Below are 15,229 nucleotides of genomic sequence, written 5' to 3' on the forward strand. Positions count from 1 at the left end.
ATTAAAATAGAACACACACTGAACTAGAAATAGAACACAGACAAAACTAGAAATAGAACACACACGGAATTAGAAATAGAACCCACATGAAATTAGAAATAGAACACACATTGACCAAGAAATAGAACACACACTGAACTAGAAATAGAAGACACACTGAACAAGAAATAGAACACACACTGAACTAGAAATAGAACACACACGGAATTAGAAATAGAACACACACTGACCTAGAAATATAACACACACTGACCTAGAAATAAAACACACACTGAACTAGGAATAGAACACACACGGAATTAGAAATAGAACACACACTGACCTAGAAATAGAACACACACTGACCTAGAAATAGAACACACACTGACCTAGAAATAGAACACACCTGACCTAGAAATAGAACACACACTGAACTAGAAATAGAACACACACAGAATAAGAAATAGAACACACACTGAACTAGGAAGAGAACACACATGGAATTAGAAATAGAACACTCACTGACCTAGTAATAGAACACACACTGACCTAGAAATAGAACACAGTGAATTAGAAAAAGAACAGACATTGACCTAGAAATAGAAGACACACTGACCTAGAAATAGAACACACACTGAACTAGAAATAGAACACACACTGAACTAGGAATAGAACACATACGGCATTAGAAATAGAGCACACACTGAACTAGAAATAGAACACACACTGAACTAGAAATAGAACACACACTGAACTAGAAATAAAACACACACGGAATTAGAAACAGAACACACACTGAACAAGAAATAGAACACACACTGAACTAGAAATAGAACACACACGGAATAAGAAATAGAACACACACTGAACTAGGAAGAGAACACACACGGAATTAGAAATAGAACACAGACTGACCTAGAAATAGATCACACACTGAACTAGGAATAGAACACACACTGAACTAGAAATAGAACACACACTGAATTAGAAATAGAAAACACACTGACCTAGTAATAGAACACACACTGACCTAGAAATAGATCACACACTGACCTAGAAATAGAACACACACTTAACTAGAAATATAACACACACTGACCTAGAAATAGAAGACACACTGAACTAGAAATAGAACACACATTGACCTAGAAAAAGAACACACACTGAAGTAGAAATAGAAAACACACTGAACTAGAAATAGAACACACACTGACCTAGAAATAGAACACACAGAACTGGGAATAGAACACATGGAATTAGGAATAGTGCACACACTGAACTAGAAACAGAACACACACTGAATTAGAAATAGAACACACAGAACTGGGAATAGAACACATGGAATTAGGAATATAACACACACTGAACTAGAAATAGAACACACACTTTACTAGGAATAGAACACACACTGAACTACAAATAGAACCCACACTGAATTAGAAATAGAACACACACTGAGCTAGAAACAGAAAACACAATGACCTAGGAATAGAACACACGCTGACCTAGAAATAGAACACATACTGACCTAGAAATAGAACACACACTGATCTAGGAATAGAACACAAACTGAATTAGAAATAGAAAACAAACTGAACTAGAAATACAACACACACTGACCTAGAAATAGAACACACATTGAACAAGAAATAGAACACACACGGAAATCAGAAAGAGAACACACACGGAATTAGAAAGAGAACACACACTGAACTAGGAATAGAACACACACGGAATTAGAAATAGAAGACACACGGACCTAGAAATAGAACACACAGTGACCTAGAAATAGAACACACACGGACCTAGAAATAGAAAACACACTGACCTAGAAATAGAACACACACTGAACTAGAAATAGAACACACACTGAAATAGGAATAGATCACACACTTAACTAGAAATAGAACACCCACTGACCTAGGAATAGAACACACACTGACCTAGAAATAAAACACATACTGACCTAGAAATAGAACACACACTGAACTAGGAATAGTACACACACTGAATTAGAAATAGAAAACACACTGAACAAGAAATACAACACACACTGACCTAGAAATAGAAGACACACTGAACTAGAAATAGAACACACACAGAATTAGAAAGAGAACACACACAGAATTAGAAAGAGAACACACACTGAACTAGAAACAGAAAACACACTGACCAAGAAATAGAACACACACTGACCTAGAAATAGAACACACACTGTACTAGAATTTGAACTGGATATGGAAAACCCGCTGAACTAGAAATAGAACACTACTGAACTAGAATTAGAACACTACTGAACTAGAATTAGACCGCACACTTAACAAGAAATAGGAAATACACCAAACTAGAAATAGAACACTCACTGAACTAGGAATAGAACACACACTGAACTAGAAATAGAACACACACAGAACTAGAAATGGAATACACACCGAACTAGAAATAGAACACTCACTGAACTAGGAATAGAACACACACTGAACTAGGAATAGAACACACACGGAATTAGAAATAGAACACACACTGAACTAGAAATTGAACACACACTGAAATAGGAATAGAACACACACGGAATTAGAAATAGAACACACACTGAACTAGAAATAGAACACACACTGAACTAGGAATAGAACACACACGGAATTAGAAATAGAGCACACACTGACCTAGAAGTAGAACACACACTGAACTAGGAATAGAACACACACGGAATTAGAAATAGAAGACACACGGACCTAGAAATAGAAAACACACTGACCTAGAAATAGAACACACACTGAACTAGAAATAGAACACACACTGAAATAGGAATAGATCACACACTTAACTAGAAATAGAACACCCACTGACCTAGGAATAGAACACACACTGACCTAGAAATAGAACACAGACTGAACTAGAAATAGAACACACACTGACCTAGAAATAAAACACATACTGACCTAGAAATAGAACACACACTGAACTAGGAATAGTACACACACTGAATTAGAAATAGAAAACACACTGAACAAGAAATACAACACACACTGACCTAGAAATAGAAGACACACTGAACTAGAAATAGAACACACACAGAATTAGAAAGAGAACACACACAGAATTAGAAAGAGAACACACACTGAACTAGAAACAGAAAACACACTGACCAAGAAATAGAACCCTCACGGAATTAGAATTAGAACACACACGGAACTAGAAATAGAACACGCACTGAACTTGAAATAGAACACACACTGAACTTGAAATAGAACACACACTGAACTAGAAATAGAACACACACTGAACTAGAAATAGAACACACACTGAACTAGAAATAGGACACACACTGAACTAGAAATAGAACGCACATGGAATTAGAAATAGAACACTCTCAGAACTAGAAATAGAACACACACTGAACTAGAAATAGAACACACACTGACCTAGAAATAGAACACACACTGTACTAGAATTTGAACTGGAAATGGAAAACCAGCTGAACTAGAAATAGAACACTACTGAACTAGAAATAGAACACTACTGAACTAGAAATAGGAAAAACACCAAACTAGAAATAGAACACTCACTGAACTAGAAATCCAACACACACGTAACTAGAATTAGAACACTCGCTGAACTAGAAATAGAACCCACATTGAACTAGGAATAGAACACACACCAAACTAGAAATAGAACATTCACTGAACTAGGAATAGAACACACACTGAACTAGGAATAGAACACACACCAAACTAGAAATAGAACATTCACTGAACTAGGAATAGAACACACACTGAACTAGGAATAGAACACACACCAAACTAGAAATAGAACATTCACTGAACTAGAAATAGAACACACACTGAACAACAAATAAAACACAGACTGATCTAGAAATATAACACACACTGAACTAGAAATAGGACACACACCGAACTAGAAATAGAACACACACTGAACTAGGAATAGAACACACACTGAACTAGGAATAGAACACACACCAAACTAGAAATAGAACATTCACTGAACTAGAAATAGAACACACACCGAATTATAAATAGAACACACACCGAACTAGAAATAGAACACACACTGAACTAGGAATAGAACACACACTGAACTAGGAATAGAACACACACCAAACTAGAAATAGAACATTCACTGAACTAGGAATAGAACACACACTGAACAACAAATAAAGCACAGACTGATCTAGAAATAGAACACACACTGAACTAGAAATAGGACACACACCGAACTAGAAATAGAACACACACTGAACTAGGAATAGGACACACACCGAACTAGAAATAGAACACACACTGAACTAGGAATAGGACACACACCGAACTAGAAATAGAACACACACTCAACTAGAAATAGGACACACACCAAACCAGAAATAGAACACTCACTGAACTAGAAATCCAACACACACGTAACTAGAATTAGAACACTCGCTGAACTAGAAATAGAACACACACTGAACAACAAATAAAACACAGACTGATCTAGAAATAGAACACACACTGAACTAGAAATAGAACACACACAGAACTAGGAATAGGACACACACCGAACTAGAAATAGAACACACACTCAACTAGAAATAGGACACACACCAAACCAGAAATAGAACACTCACTGAACTAGAAATCCAACACACACGTAACTAGAATTAGAACACTCGCTGAACTAGAAATAGAACACACACTGAACAACAAATAAAACACAGACTGATCTAGAAATAGAACACACACTGAACCAGAAATAGAACACACACAGAACTAGAAATAGAACACACACTGAATTAGAAATAGAACAAACACTGAACTCGAAATAGAACACACACTGATCTAGAAATAGAACACACACTGATCTAGAAATAGAACACACACTGATCTTGAAATAGAACACACACTCAACTAGAAATAGAATATACACTGACCTAGAAATAGAACACACACTGAACAAGAAATAGAACACAGACTGAACTAGAAATAGAACACACACTGAACTAGAAATAGAACACACACTGAACTAGAAATAGAACACACACTGAACTAGAAATAGAACACACACTGAACTAGAAATAGAACACACACTGAACTAGAAATAAAACACACACTGAACTAGAAATAGAACACACACGGAATTAGAAATAGAACACACACTGAACTAGAAATAGAACACACACTGAACTAGAAAAAGAACACACACTGAACTAGAAATAGAACACACACGGAATTAGAAATAGAACACACACTGAACTAGAAATAGAACACACACTGAACTAGAAATAGAACACACGCTGAACTAGAAATAGAACACACACGCAATTAGAAATAGAACACACACTGAACTAGGAATAGAACACACACGGAATTAGAAATAGAACACACACGGAATTAGAAATAGAACACACACTGAACTAGAAATAGAACACACACTTAACTAGAAATAGAACACACACTGACCTAAAAATGGAACACACACTGAACAAGAAATCGAACACAGACTGAACTAGAAATAGAACACACACGCAATTAGAAATAGAACACACGCTGAACTAGAAATGAACACACACTGAACTAGGAATAGAACACACACGGAATTAGAAATAGAACACACACTGAACTAGAAACAGATAACACACTGACCTTGTAATAGAACACACACTGACCTAGAAATAGAACACACACTGACCTAGAAATAGAACACACACTGACCTAGAAATAGAACACACACTGACCTAGAAATAGAACACACTGAACTAGAAATAGAACACACACTGACCTAGAAATAGAACACACACTGAACTAGAAATAGAACACACACTGACTTAGAAATAGAACACACACTGTACTAGAATTTGAACTGGATATGGAAAACCAGTTGAACTAGAAATAGAACACTACTGAACTAGAATCACAACGCACAATGAACAAGAAATAGGAAATACACCAAACTAGAAATAGAACACTCACTGAACTAGAAATCCAACACACACGTAACTAGAATTAGAACACTCGCTGAACTAGAAATAGAACACACACTAAACTAGAAATAGAACACACAGTGAACTAGAAATAGAACACACACTGAATTAGAAATAGAACACACACTGAACTAGGAATAAAACACACACGGAATTAGAAATAGAACACACACGGAATTAGAAATAGAACACACACTGAATTAGAAATAGAACACACACTGAACTAGGAATAAAACACACACGGAATTAGAAATAGAACACACACGGAATTAGAAATAGAACACACACTGAATTAGAAATAGAACACACACTGAACTAGGAATAAAACACACACGGAATTAGAAATAGAACACACACGGAATTAGAAATAGAACACACACTGAATTAGAAATAGAACACACACTGAACTAGGAATAAAACACACACGGAATTAGAAATAGAACACACACGGAATTAGAAATAGAACACACACTGAATTAGAAATAGAACACACACTGAACTAGGAATAAAACACACACGTAACTAGAATTAGAACACTCGCTGAACTAGAAATAGAACACACACTGAACAACAAATAAAACACAGACTGATCTAGAAATAGAACACACACTGAACCAGAAATAGAACACACACTGATCTAGAAATAGAACACACACTGAATTAGAAATAGAACACACACTGATCTTGAAATAGAACACACACTCAACTAGAAATAGAATATACACTGACCTAGAAATAGAACACACACTGAACAAGAAATAGAACACAGACTGAACTAGAAATAGAACACACACTGAACTAGAAATAGAACACACACTGAACTAGAAGTAGAACTCACACTGAACTAGAAATAGAACACACACTGAACTAGAAATAGAACACACACTGAACTAGAAATAGAACACACACTGAACTAGAAATAGAACACACACTGAACTAGAAATAGAACACACACTGAACTAGAAATAAAACACACACTGAACTAGAAATAGAACGCACACGGAACTAGAAATAGAACACACACGGTATTAGAAATAGAACACACACTGAACTAGAAATAGAACACACACTGAACTAGAAATAGAACACACACTGAACTAGAAATAGAACACACACTGAACTAGAAATAAAACACACACTGAACTAGAAATAGAACACACACGGAATTAGAAATAGAACACACACTGAACTAGAAATAGAACACACACTGAACTAGAAATAGAACACACGCTGAACTAGAAATAGAACACACACGCAATTAGAAATAGAACACACACTGAACTAGGAATAGAACACACACGGAATTAGAAATAGAACACACACTGAACTAGAAATAGAACACACTTAACTAGAAATAGAACACACACTGACCTAAAAATGGAACACACACTGAACAAGAAATCGAACACAGACTGAACTAGAAATAAAACACACACTGAACTAGAAATAGAACACACACGCAATTAGAAATAGAACACACACTGAACTAGGAATAGAACACACACGGAATTAGAAATAGAACACACACGGAATTAGAAATAGAACACACACTGAACTAGAAATAGAACACACACTTAACTAGAAATAGAACACACACTGACCTAAAAATGGAACACACACTGAACAAGAAATCGAACACAGACTGAACTAGAAATAAAACACACACTGAACTAGAAATAGAACACACACGCAATTAGAAATAGAACACACGCTGAACTAGAAATGAACACACACTGAACTAGGAATAGAACACACACGGAATTAGAAATAGAAGACACACTGAACTAGAAACAGATAACACACTGACCTTGTAATAGAACACACACTGACCTTGTAATAGAACAAACACTGACCTAGAAATAGAACACACACTGACCTAGAAATAGAACACACACTGACCTAGAAATAGAACACACACTGACCTAGAAATAGAACACACTGAACTAGAAATAGAACACACACTGACCTAGAAATAGAACACACACTGTACTAGAATTTGAACTGGATCTGGAAAACCAGTTGAACTAGAAATAGAACACACACTGAACTAGGAATAGAACACACACTGAACAACAAATAAAACACAGACTGATCTAGAAATGGAACACACACTGAACTAGGAATAGAACACACACTGAATTAGAAATAGAACACACACTGACAGAAATAGAACACACACTGAACTAGAAATAGAACACACACGGAATTAGAAATAGAACACACACTGAACTAGAAATTGAACACACACGGAATTAGAAATAGAACACTCTCAGAACTAGAAATAGAACACACAGTGAAATAGAAATAGAACACACACTGAACTAGAAATAGAACACACACGGAATTAGAAATAGAACACACACTGAACTAGAAATTGAACACACACGGAATTAGAAATAGAACACTCTCAGAATTAGAAATAGAACACACAGTGAAATAGAAATAGAACACACACGGAATTAGAAATAGAACACACACGGAATTAGAAATAGAACACACACGGAATTAGAAATAGAACACACACTGACCTAGAAATAGAACACACACTGATCTAGAAATAGAATCCACACTAAACTAGAAACAGAACACACACGGTATTAAAAGTAGAACACACACTGAACTAGGAATAGAAGACACACTGACCTGGAAATAGAACACACACTGACCTAGAAATAGAACACACACTGATCTAGAAATAGAATCCACACTAAACTAGAAACAGAACACACACGGAATTAGAAATAGAACACACACTGATCTAGGAATAGAACACACACTGACCTGGAAATAGAACACACACTGAACTAGAAATCGAACACACACTGAATTATAAATAGAACACACACTGAACTAGGAATAGAACACACACGGAATGAGAAATAGAACACATACTGACCTGGAAATAGAACACACACTGAACTAGAAATAGAACACACACTGAACTAGAAATGGAACACACATTGAACCAGAAATAGAACACACACTGACCTGGAAATAGAACACACACTGAACTAGAAATAGAACACACACCGAACTAGAAGTGGAACACACACGGAATTAGAAATAGAACAAACACTGACCTTGAAATAGAACACACACTGAACTAGAAATAGAACACACACTGAACTAGAAATGGAACACACACTGAACTAGAAATGGAACACACACGGAATTAGAAATAGAACACAAACTGAACTAGAAATAGAACACACACAGAACTAGAAATGGAACACACACGGAATTAGAAATAGAACACACAGTAAACCAGAAATAGAACACACATTGAACCAGAAATAGAACACACACTGACCTAGAAATGGTACACAACCTGAATTAGAAATAGAACACAGACTGACCTAAAAATCGAAGACACACTGAACTAGAAATAGAACACACATTGACCTAGAAATACAACACACACTGACCTAGAATTAGAACACTCGCTGAACTAGAAATAGAACCCACACTGAACCAGAAATAGAACACAGACTGACCTTGAAATAGAACAGACACGGAATTAGAAATAGAAAACACACTCAACTAGAAATAGAACACACACTGACCTTGAAATAGAACACACACTGAACTAGAAATAGAACACATACGGAATTAAAATAGAACACACACTGAACTAGAAATAGAACACACACTGAACTAGAAACAGAAAACACACTGACCTAGAAATAGAACACACACTGACCTAGAAATAGAACACACACTGACCTAGAAATAGAACACACACTGTACTAGAATTTGAACTGGATATGGAAAACCAGCTGAACTAGAAATATAACACTACTGAACTAGAAATAGACCGCACACTTAACAAGAAATAGGAAATACACCAAACTAGAAATAGAACACTCACTGAACTAGGAATAGAACACACACTGAACTAGAAATAGATCACACACTGAACTAGGAATAGAACACACACTGAACTAGAAATAGAACGCACACTGAACAAGAAATAAAACACAGACTGATCTAGAAATGGAACACACACCGAACTAGGAATAGAATACACACGGAATTAGAAATAGAACACACACGGAATTAGAAATAGAACACACACTGAACTAGATATAGATCTCAGATGGAATTAGAAATAGAACACACACTGACATCGAAATAGAACACACACTGAACTAGGAATAGAACACACACTGACCTGGAAATAGAACACACACTGACCTGGAAATAGAACACACACTGAACTAGAAATAGAACACACACCGAACTAGAAATCGAACACACACGGAATTAGAAATAGAACACATACTGACCTGGAAATAGAACACACACTGACCTCGAAATAGAACACACACTGAACTAGAAATAGAACACATACGGAATTAAAATAGAACACACACTGGCCTAGAAATAGAACACACACTGAACTAGAAGTAGAACACACACAGAATTAGAAATATAACATAGACTGAACTAGGACTAGAACACACATGAAATTAGAAATAGAATACACTGACCTAGAAATAGAACACACACGAACTAGAATTAGAACACTCGCTGAACTAGAAATAGAACCCACACTGAACCAGAAATAGAACACACACTAAACTAGAATTGGAACACACACTGAAGTAGAATTAGAACTAGAAATAGGACGCACACTGAACTAGAAAGGGGATTGGGAACCTGAATTTTAGCTCCAGTATACAGGAGGTTTAGAGTAGTGTGGTCATGAGTAAGGTTTCAAAGTTGTAGGAGTGTACCGGCAGGCAGGAAGGTGGTTTAAAGTGTGTCTACTTCAATGCCAGGAGCATCCGGAATAAGGTGGGTGAACTTGCGGCATGGGTTGGTATCTGGGACTTCGGAGACATGAATAGAGCAGGGACAGGAATGGTTGTTGCAGGTGCCGGGGTTTAGATATTTCAGTAAGCTGAGGGAAGGTGGTAAAAGAGGGGGAGGGGTGGCATTGTTAGTCAAGGCAGTATTATGGTGGCAGAATGGACGTTTGATGAGGACTTGTCTACTGAGGTAATACGGGCTGAGGTTAGAATCAGGAAAGGAAACCCTGTTAGGGGTTTTCTATAGACCTCCGAAAAGTTCAAGCGATGTAGAGGAAAGGATTGCAAAGATGATTCTGGATAGGAGCGAAAGCAACAGGGTAGTTGTTATGGGGGACGTTAACTTTCCAAATATTGACTGGAAACGCGATAGTTCGAGTACTTTAGATGGGTCCATTTTTGTCCAATGTGTGCAGGACACAGGATACTGACACAGTATGTAGATAGGCCAACGAGAGACGAGGCCATATTGGATTTGGTACTGGGTAATGAACCAGGACAGGTGTTAGATTTGGAGGTAGGAGAGCTCTTTGGTGATATTGACCACAATTCGATTACATTTACTTTAGTGATGGAAAGGGGTAGGGATATACCGCAGGGCAAGAGTTTTTCTGGGGGAAAGACAATTATGATGCGATGAGGCAAGACTTAGGATGCATCGGATGGAAAGGTAAACTGCAGGGGATGGGCACAATGGAAATGTGGAGCTACTGCGTGTCCTTGATAAGTATGTACCTGTCAGGCAGGGAGGAAGTGGTCGAGCAAGGGAACCGTGGTTTACTAAAGCAGTCGCAACACTTGTCAAGAGGAAGAAGGAGGCTTATGTAAAGATGAGACATGAAGGTTCAGTTAGGGCGCTCGAGAGTTACAAGTTAGCTAGGAAGGACCTAAAGAGAGAGCTAAGAAGAGCCAGGATAGGACATGAGATGTCTTTGGCAGGTAGGATCAAGAATAACCCTAAAGCTTTCTATAGATATGTCAGGAATAAAAGAATGAGGAGGGTAAGAGTAGGGCCAGTCAAGGACAGTAGTGGGAAGTTGTGCGTGGAGTCCGGGGAGGTAGGAGAGGTGCTAAATGAATATGTTTCACCAGTATTCACACAGGAAAAAGACAATGTTGTCGAAGAGAATACTGAGATTCAGGCTACTAGACTAGAAGGGCTTGAGGTTCATAAGGAGGAGGTGTTAGCAATTCTGGAAAGTGTGAAAATCGATAACTCCCCTGGGCTGGATGGGATTTATCCTAGGATTCTCTGGGAAGCTAGGGTGGAGATTGCTGAGCCGTTGGCTTTGATCTTTAAGTCATCTTTGTCTCCAGGAATAGTGCCAAAAGACTGGAGGATAGAAAATGTTGTCCCCTTGTTCAAGAAGGGGAGTAGAGACAACCCCGATAACTATAGACCAGTGAGCCTTACTTCTGTTGTGGGCAAAGTCTTGGAAAGGTTTATAAGAGATAGGATGTATAATCATCTGGAAAGGAATAATTTGATTAGAGATATTCAATACGGTTTTGTTAAGGATAGGTCGTGCCTCACAAACCTTATTGAGTTTTTTGAGAAGGTGACCAAACAGGTGGATGAGGGTAAAGCAGTTGATGTGGTGTATATAGATTTCAGTAAAGCATTTGATGAGGTTCCCCATGGTAGGCTACTGCAGGCTGATTTCGCAGTTTGGATCAGAAATTGGCTAACTGGAAGAAGACAAAGGGTGGTGGTTGATGGGAAATGTTCAGACTGGAGTCCAGTTACTAGTGGTGTACCACAAGGATCCGTTTTGGGGCCACTGCTGTTTATCATTTCTATAAATAACCTGGAGGAGGACGTAGAAGGATGGGAGAGTAAATTTGCAGATGACACTAAAGTCGGTGGATTTGTGGACAGTGCGGAAGGATGTTATAAGTTACAGAGGGACATAGATAAGCTGAAGCGCTGGGCTGAGAGGTGGCAAATTGAATTTAATGCAGAAAAGTGTGAGGTGATTCATTTTGGAAGGAATAACAGGAAGACAGAGTACTGGACTAATGGTAAGATTCTTGGCAGTGTGGATGAGCAGAGAGATCTCGGTGTCCATGTACATAGATCCCTGAAAGTTGCCACCCAAGTTGAGAGGGTTGTTCAGATGGTGTATGGTGTGTTAGCTTTTATTGGTAGAGGAATTGAGTTTCGGAGCCATGAGGTCATGTTGCAGCTGTACAAAACTCTGGTGCGGCCGCATTTGGAGTACTGCGTGCAATTTTGGTCGCCGCATTATAGGAAGGATGTGGAAGGATTGGAAAGGGTGCACAGGAGATTTACCAGAATGTTGCCTGGTATGGAGGGAAGATCTTATGAGGGAAGGCTGAGGGACTTGAGGCTGTTTTCGTTAGAGAGAAGAAGGTTAAGAGGTGACTTAATTGAGGCATACATGATGATCAGAGGATTACATAGGGTGGTCAGTGAGAGCCTTTTTCCTCGGATGGTGATGTCCAGCACGAGGGGACGTTGCTTTAAATTGAGCGGAGATAGATATAGGACAGATGTCAGAAGTAGGTTCTTTACTCTGAGACTAGTAAGGGCGTGGAATGCCCTGCCTGCAACAGTAGTGGACTCGCCAACACTAAGGGCATTCAAATGGTCATTGGATAGACATATGGACGATAAGGGAATAGTGTAGATGGGCTTGAGAGTGGTTTCAAAGGTCGGCGCAACATCGATTGCCGAAGGGCCTGTACTGCGCTGTAATGTTCGATGAACTAGAAATAGAACACACAGTGAACTAGAAATAGAACACACACTGAACTAGAATTAGAACACACACTGAACTAGAAATAGAGCCAGAAATAGAACACACACTGAAGTAGAAATAGAACACACACTGAATTAGAATTAGAACACACATTGAACTAGAAATAGAACACACACTGAAGTAGAATTAGAACACACACTGAACTCGAAATACAACACACACTGACCTAGAAATAGAGCACACACTGAACTAGAAATAGAACGCACGCTGAACTAGAAATAGAGCACACACTGAACTAGAAATTGAACACACACTGAACTAGAATTAGGAGACACACTAAACTAAAATTAGAACTCACACTGAACTAGAAATAGAGCACACACTGAACTAGAAATATAACTCGAAAGATAACACTCACTTCCACCGAAACAGATCCTGTGCCGAAACAGAGCATTCTCACACACAAAATAGAAGATACACTGAAACAGAGTGCACAGTGAAACAGGGCATGCACAGTAACTTCAAACACCAACTCACTTAAAGCACAAACGTATTTGTATAGAGCACACGTGAAACGGATCATACAGACTGTACTCCAGCATACAGTGAAACAGAAGGAGCACACAGACCGCAACGGATCACACAGATGAAAATTTGTTGAGTCCCCCCTGTCAACATCTTGTGGCAGTGACTACCATGGGCCAGCACGATAAAAATACTCTGCCTAGGAATCCAATAGCAGGTAACTCATCTCCTGACCCCTCCCCCAAAGCCTGTCCACCATCTACAAGGCACAAATCAGGAGTGTAATGAAATACTCTCCACTTGCTTGGATGAGTGCAGCTCCAACAACACTGAAGATACTCAACAGCATGCAGGACAAAGCAGCTCGCTTGATTGCTAACCATTCGAGGAAAACTCACTCCCTGCACCACCCACACAGTCAGAGCAGTGTGCACCTTCGACAGGATGCACTGCAAAAACTCACAAATGCACTTGAGACATTATCTTCTCAACTCATGACCGCTACTATCTAGAAGGACAAGGGCAGCAGATAACTGGGAAAACCACCACCTGGAGGTTCCCCCCCAAGTCACTCACCATCCTGACTCGAAATATATCGCCGCTCCTTCACTGTCGCTGGGTCAAAATCCAGGAAATCCATCCTGACAGCACTTTGGGTGTACCTACACCTCTGGGGCTGCAGTTTTTAAGAATGCAGCTCACCACCACCGTCTCAAAGGCAGCAAGAGTAGAGCAATAAATGCTGGCCTGGCCAGTGATGCCCACATCCTGTGAATTAATAAAAAAAAACACACTGAAATGGAGCACAGATGCTGTCGTAGAGCACACACAATGAAATAGAGAGAAGGTAGTGGCATTATCACTGGACTAGTATTGCCGAGACCCAGGGTGATGCTCTGGGGAACTAGCTTCAAATCCCAAAATTTAAATTCATGAAAAAATCTGAAATTAAAAGTCTAATGAGGACCAAGAATCCATTGCCGATTGGGCATCCGGTCACAAGTGTTCGTTCGGGAAGGAATTCTGCCATCTTTACCTGGTCTGGCCTACATGTGGCTCCTGATCCACAGCAGTGCGGTTGACTCTTAAATGCCCTCTGAAATGGCTGGGCGAGCCACACAATACAGGGGCAATTAGGGATGAATAAACATGCAAACTCCACACAGACAGTCACCCAAGGCCGGGATTGAACCCAGGTCCCTGGCGTGGTG

General features: G+C 38.8%; 1 protein-coding gene across 1 annotated transcript in view; it reads right to left on the reverse strand.

Moving 5' to 3' along the window:
* The window catches only part of LOC140424757 (sodium channel protein type 1 subunit alpha-like), a 702,944-nt gene extending 688,184 nt beyond the window's left edge, over nucleotides 1–14,760 (reverse strand). The window contains exon 1 of the mRNA XM_072508138.1: nucleotides 14,595–14,760. The gene's annotated coding sequence lies outside the window, so the exon portion shown is untranslated. The remainder of the gene's footprint in view (nucleotides 1–14,594) is intronic.
* Nucleotides 14,761–15,229: the final 469 nt, after the last annotated feature.

The sequence above is a fragment of the Scyliorhinus torazame genome, chromosome 6, assembly GCF_047496885.1.
Source record: "Scyliorhinus torazame isolate Kashiwa2021f chromosome 6, sScyTor2.1, whole genome shotgun sequence".
Classification (NCBI taxonomy): domain Eukaryota; kingdom Metazoa; phylum Chordata; class Chondrichthyes; order Carcharhiniformes; family Scyliorhinidae; genus Scyliorhinus; species Scyliorhinus torazame.